At 39.5% G+C, this 7500-nt stretch overlaps 1 protein-coding gene across 3 annotated transcripts in view; it reads right to left on the reverse strand.

The window, feature by feature from the left end:
- Window positions 1–7500, reverse strand: part of LOC129368436 (peripheral-type benzodiazepine receptor-associated protein 1) — a 59700-nt gene that overhangs the window by 49051 nt on the left and 3149 nt on the right. The window lies entirely within an intron of this gene.

A 7500-nucleotide genomic window follows, 5' to 3' on the forward strand; every position in this document is an offset into this window, starting at 1 on the left:
TGTTAAAAAAAAATTACATATGCAAAAGAAACACCATCCCCCCAACATAAAAGCAGCAACATTTATCCTGGTGTAAAAAACAGCTTTACAGAATCGACTTTAATATTTAAAATTCCCACTGATCAAATCATAGCATATTTAACATCAAACAGATTGGAAGAATCTTTTTAAAACAATGAATACAATGTTTTTGTCTAAACCTAAACTCTGTAATGTGCTTCTTCCAAGTCACCCTAAACTTTAAGACTTCGATATGAGAATAATGTAATTTTAATACAATCTGCAAGAACATGAAGTAGAATGGGAACGTGATGAGCTCCTCTTTCATCTTCTGGTCGAAAAGCAATTACACTCATGGGGAAAACACAAGCAAACATCAATTTAACCTTGACAGAAGCTTGAGCGGAGGATCAAATTATATGGAAATGTCACAGACAGGACAGAGCTCTGGGGATGTGGTTCACCAAACACTTCCTTTATGTACAAAACACCTTCATATCAAAATATTTCTGCTAATGTGTGAACTGAAAGTGGATTCTGTAAAAGATGACTAGAAACATCAGCATATGTTGCGCACTTTGCACTGTGCATTGAGATAACAGCTGTCATCATTAAGACAGTGATTGCCTGTCCATCTTGGAGACTTTGGTCACTGATAAACTTTAACTGATACACTGAACCAAAAGGAGAACAAGGAAGTCAACATTCTTTAAATTCCTGATACAGTTTTACAGTGTACAAGTGACGCCCACCGGATTAAATGTACACTGTAAGAAAAAGTGACAGCTGAACAGCGCTTGTAACCTCTGTTTCACAAAGACTAAGCGCCTCATTGCAGCCAGACGGCAGCCAGACACTCAGGCATGCTTCAGCTGGAATATGGGGAGGAACCATTACCCCAGAGATTCTCTCTGCACTCCACAATCAATTATTTACACCACATAACATGGCTAGCCAATAAAACACACACACACACAGCCACAGAGACATGTAAGTAAATGCGCCTCCCAACACATATGGTATGAAACCACTTAGCAAAGATCAGAAACAGAGAACGATCTTGTACACATATTAACCTTTTATGGATTTGTCACAAAAAATGCAAATGTAAGTCTAAAAATAAATCTACATCTCCAGTTTCTAATGCAAGAATTGCAGCTTTTCTTTTGCTATCTAAATATTTTGGGATTTTCTAGAAAAAAAAACTGTATATATATATATATTTCATACAGACCTAATTTAAATAATATATGGTAAACATGTTTCAGAACAGCAACCATGCCTGAGTATCCCAGGGTTTACATTTACCGTTTCAAAACTTCGCGTGTTTATGCAGAGGAATGATAAAAATAGCTTTCAAGACAATTTCTTAACTCTGCCGCACTAGTCATGAAAACAGCATGACCTGATGCAGCTTTTGCAGATTTTCTGCTGAACATCCAGTTGTGTCATTTCACTCACGGCAGGGCTAAGAGATGTTGACAAGGTGAAGGTTGTAGATATCGGGCTTAGAGCTGCAGATAACAAACCAGCATGCATGTTTAGTTTGGCTTTCTTTCCGCGAATTGTTCCGAGGACTGGATATTTGGTATCCATCGTAAGCAAACAGCCCCTTGAAAAACAAGTTGATCAAGTGTCCAAGCTCATCAGCTTATCACAGTTAAAATTATTACCAAAGGTCACATCAATGTTCTTAACAGAAGAACCCAGAGGCAACTATTGTACATTATGATCAAACTAAATCTTGCTGTCATCAAGATATTTAAATATTATTTTTCCTTTTCCATTTAGGGGTAGGCATGCCTCTACAACATCAAATAAAAAATAGAATACAAATAAAAAACCATGGTATAGTTTGCAACCCCAGTGGCAATAAATAAATGTCCCACAGGACATCAGAAATAAAGGAAGTGGATAATAAAAGTATTTTTGATTACCTGTGGCCCTTCACATGTCAAGGGACCAGCTTCAAAGTGTTGTCTGAGTTAAAATGCATGTATAATGTAAAGTCAAAAACAAGACCAATGCCGACATAAATAAAAACAAAAATACACAGCGTGATGTGATTGCATCATACTCCAAATTGTAAAAGTAACATCTATTGCAACTTTTGCTAAAATAGCATTAGAATTAATCTTATATACAACATATATGTACTATTGTCTTGAGTTGTCTTGAATTATTTAACATAGTTTGTAAACTGTTGCGTTGAGATACCAGTAAAGAAGAAAAAGCCCAGACTGTTACAGTCACCTCAGCACCATCATTACAGGGGGCTGGGTTGCTTACCTGGCTTAGGTGAATAGACAGAAAATCACAGGTTGTAGAAATAATTTCCCAAATAAACCCCCCACTGTGAAAGCACAGCGAGCTGTAAGGAAGCCTTATGGTGCAAACTTGGTGTTAACGAGAGCAGGCAGACAACCTGACAGGTAGTTAAGGACTGTTCACATTTAGCGGAGTTGTGCATCTTTGTTCGACAACCAGTAGAAAAACCAGGATACATATATGTGCTACATCTAGGAATGATTATCTTTAAGGATCACTTTTAACTGTATTGCAAAACAAGAAAAAGTTCTTGTGCTTCTAAAGCGAACGTGGTTGGTCGTTATCACAAACCATAGACAAGCTCTCGTACGCAATCCCAGCAATCTTTTACTCGCATAAAAGATCACTTTTTCAATTTTAGACTGAAAAAGTGTCAAATCAGGGCTCTTCGGCTAATCCTGAAGAGTAATCTGAATGTGACAACCTCCTGCTGAGGAGCCAACAAATTGCAGACCCTTGCTGTGAAATGACCAAATAGTCTTTGCTAATGTGTCATTTAATGCTTCATCTCACCGGCTGCGGCCACACATTTACTCCCAGGTTGGGCGCTGAGGGTTTATTAGGGAGCTTTTGTTTAGCTGCGATTACGTTGATAGGGTAATAAAGAGACAGAGAAGGGGAACACAGCAGGGACTATTGCACTCAAATTACTAGCTTGATGAAGAAAGCAAGTGAGACTAAGGTTACAATGAAATCGTCAAAAAGTGAAAGTGGAAAAGCATAAAGAAAATATATCAAAATGCAGTTCATTTGGCTGATTTTTAATGCTAGGAAAGTATTTATACTGTCTCGTTACAAACACAAACTTCAATGGATTTTATGTTTACATAAAGTCATGCATAACTGTGGAATGGAAGGAAATTTTTTTACAAATAAAATCAAAAATCTGAAAATATTATGCCCTGCCGTCCAGATTATTAAAGGTTTATCCTTCAGCATTGATGTGACAGCAGCTCCATGTTGATGGGAATTTTGAAAGTAAGCCTGTTAGACGTTACAAAAGAGTTGAAAGTTGGGGAGAGGTCTACGTTCCCGCAGGACGACTCTAAACATACAACCAAAAGTACAGTGGCTTAAATCAAAGCATATTCATGTGTCAGAATGACCTAGTCAAGGTTCAGATTTAAATCCAAGCTTTCAGAACTGATTTTTACAAATAGTCTCAGTTTAATCCGACTGGCTTTGAACTGCTTTGCAAACATAGGTTCAAAGTGTATGAATACTTTTACAAATACTGTATTTGTAAAAGCATTTCTCTATATTGCACTGAATTTCCCCAGTGAGGGACAAAAAAGGGAATTATATTCTATTCTTCTATTACATAACTCACAGATATATAAAAAGTGACTCCACTGGATTCTTCTTAGTCAAGAATGAATAAACTGTAATTCTACAACAAAAAAACATGTAGTAAAATCAAAAGGGTTTTTCCCCACAAACTATAGCATCCAGTCTGAGTTGTGCCTTCTTTAAGGACACCATACGAGTGAAAATAGCTACTAGGTCATCCTCAATCAGAATAATTCAAGCCAAGCACAACTTTGCACCAGATAACTTGTCTGCACAACTATGCTGCTCACACTACTTCAGTGTAAACCTTATTCAAAGGCTTCCTGGATGCACATTCCTACAACCTTCAGGTATTCAGTTCTTATGTAGTGTCAACAGTCGGTGGACCTGATTTGTTTGCAATGCTAATAATGTAGCTGAAATAACAGTAAGAGGTCAACTCCCCCATCTGAGATGGAGTGAAAAGACACAAATGCTGCTTACCTTTCGTAATTCTTCCATTTCAAACCCGCGCAGGTTTGCATAAAGTGAATGGTGCCTCTTTCCTAACAGCGACGTCTTTAAACGAGCAGAAGCTGGGATGTCCTTGTCCAAAAGCCCACGTTTCTTATCATCCTGCTCCCGAGACCCGTGTTCCTGCTCGCCGGGCCGGCATCCGAGAGCTTGCGTCTCTTTGGGGCTCTCCATCTCTGTGCGTGTCGGTGCAGGTTCGGGCTGCTCAGGCCGAGCGCACAGGTCATACATCCCTCTATTTAAGCAAAAAGCATCAGAGGGAATCTGCGAGACCAAATGAGGTCCAGAGCCAAATCTAACCCGTTTTCCCTACATGCTCTGTTCAGGTTGACAAGGAACACGATTGTCCTGCTCTGCTGAAGTTTCAGAGGAAGTGCATTTTTCACAGCAAAGGTAGAATGTCTCAAATCAAGCACAGTTCATGTCTTGGCATTCTTGTCAGATACTAAACAATATGTCTCATAAATGTATTAATGAGTTTATGTAGCAGAGACAGATTAAGGCAGTTCCAAATGAAGCAGGAGCTTTAAGCAACACCCATGCAGTTTGGAGAACGTGCGGTGACGTTCTCCAAATTGAAGATGTTCAGTTCCATGTTTGTCGACTCGGCTGTTGAAAGCTGGCAACTGATTGTCGTGGTGCTGTAGCAATCTTTTGCATCTTACTTCAAACATTTATGACGAAGCGGAGTACAACCGTGGCTTGTTTCGCTTCTTCTCGTTGCTGTCGTCTCGGAGGTTCGGCGGGGACAGGAAGAGGCGCACACGCAGGCTCGCTTTTTCACCGTGCATAATTTCCAAACCGCACGTGCAGGCTCAAATCGAGTCCCGAACAAGGCTAGATTTACACCGGAAAACATGAAAAGAGTCCAACTAACAGGTCTCCATTCCTGGTCTCCATTCTTGCAGCGAGGCTGGGAGGTGGTTGGCACGATGACTCCTCTGCACTGTCGTCATTGACGCGGCGGCCGTGTCGCAAAGCGTTTTAATCCAAATTCCACAAGACTCGACAGGGCTGCTTAATCCCATCGTATTTATATTGCAATAAAAGGTAAGGAACGAGGACGGAGGGAAAAGCCAGGGAGTCTAAGACGGCAAGTGTCGATGAGAGGAGGGGGCAGGGCGTGCTGCTACCCTCGTCCTATCACAAAAAGGCAAGCTTTGAGACAGGACCCAATCATCACAGCTGCTACGGCTCGTTTCCATAGAGATGACGCTGGAATGATGGTGGCTGCCTATTGATTGTGGAGAAGGCAGTGGGCACTGCAACAGAGGGAGGCAGGCAAAAGAACAAGTGTTCCCTGTCCAAACTGATATTTTACTGCAGCTCTTCAAAGAGAGAAAAAAAACCCTTATCCACTGATTGAACTCACAGCTTCCTGAAAAAGCCTTAGACATGTGAATGTTTGTAGTCAGATTACAGCAACCACTCTGCTGTTTAGTCCTGTAGTTTTAGAAGAATTATTTACGCTATTCCAGCACAATAACACTAAGTCAGAATAGTGATTTATTCCTGAGCATCATAGGATCTACAGAGACGAGAGAAGTAAGTCACGATCAGATCTACTTGATCTCCCCCATGTTATCGGATGTCTACAGTTGCTCATTCTTATTTTTATATCGTTCATCCTCAAAGTAAATCTTTAACTTGCTGCTGTCACATCTGAATTTCCCCATTGTGGGACAATATATTTCTACTCTATTATTTTCTAATCTGATGAAAGTAAGAACCTGCAGCATTAATGCAGCCAGAACTTGTTTATAATTTTACTACCACCAATACATTGATTTTGAGTAATTCTACTGATCATTAGTACTTATGACACCTTTTATTCTTACAATCATTTGCCATCATCTAACTTTTACTTAATTTGATGGCAGATGCATAGAATGACAAAGTATTGGAGCTGTCACTTCTTAACTAACCAGTTTACTGTAGTATGTTTTATTTATTTAAAAGCGATTTACCATTTCTCTAGGTAAATCAAAGCAAAGTTGCAACAAAGTACTGGAAAAATGTATAAAACAATAAAAAATAAATACCAAAGACCTCAAATCTTGTGAGATTGAGAGACACAGCCAGGAATACGATTAGGCGGAAACGTATAAACAAGAAATATGAAAAGGTGGAGCAGAAAGTTTAAATCTACATAAACTCCACTTGTGACACACAAGTCCATTGTTTTGCTCCGAGAATAGTTTTTTTTATTTTTGCTGCAGACTAATTCATTATTCATAACAGTTTACCCACAATAATGAGCTTTTCCACCCTTCCAGCTCCAGCTTCGGCATTTTTACGGCTTAAATTTACTGCCTGACTGATAGCAGCACCCACAGCGCCAACTCCAATAATAACATTTTCCAAGATAACTGCAGCAGCACACATCCAGGTTCGCATCCACAATTTGTTTTATTGTCAGGTTACGGACTATTTGTACTTGTTCATACCCACAACTGAAAGTATTCCAGTCAGCTTTTTCCAGAAAGCATCAAACCACAGACACTGCATAGTTGGACAGAAAGAAGGTCCGTCAAGATCAGCCGCATTGGCATCCTGTCAGTCAGACGTATTTTCACAAAGCCGCCTTGACAGACTAATAAGGCAGCCGTCGATCAAATACAGACATTTTATAGTGAATGGCTTTCTGCTGAGTCCCAGAACACATTCTATATTTGTTACTTATATTTCTTTATAAAATTCAAATCAGAGACTGTAAATGACAGTGGCTTCATTTGGACAGTGTTTCTTTCTTTCTTAGAAGTGGTTCAAGCTTTGATGAAATGCTGAATTTTCTCTTTTCTAATCTCATCCAAAGCAGACTGACCCATTTCTGCCACTCAAACAGACCCACAAAACCTGCTCTCTGCACATGGATACAGATATTAATAATTGCTACGTCAGGCATTTTCCAATTAACTGAATCAGAGTGATTTGTGTTTTTCTGAAGAATAAGTGAAAAAGGGGGACCAGAAAGAAATGTCTGAAGTAACAAACATGAACTTCAATGTGTTTTGTTTGCATTTAATGTGACAAAGTGATGCAACCAGGAAGTGGAAGGAAGATTAAATATGCTAATTAGGGGTGCACCGAATGCAGTTTTCTGGCCAATTCCGGCAGACATCATTTTTTGCGTGTTTATGCAAAAAATGTTGCGCAATATATCAAGAATGTTGCTGAATTGGCAACGATGGAATAACTACTGTTAACTGTAAATGTGCAGACATGACCTGGTCGGCCAGTTTGTCAGTCAAACCTCTTTCTTGGGAGAAAAGAAAAGCACAGCAGTTGATTTCTAGGCCTTTGACAAGGTTGATAACATCTGTGGATAAGATTGGATTCAAATGTGAAAATCGGCCGCTCACCGATCTC

Source organism: Poeciliopsis prolifica, unplaced genomic scaffold, assembly GCF_027474105.1.
Source record: "Poeciliopsis prolifica strain line A6 unplaced genomic scaffold, Auburn_PproV2 SCAFFOLD019, whole genome shotgun sequence".
Lineage (NCBI taxonomy): Eukaryota > Metazoa > Chordata > Actinopteri > Cyprinodontiformes > Poeciliidae > Poeciliopsis > Poeciliopsis prolifica.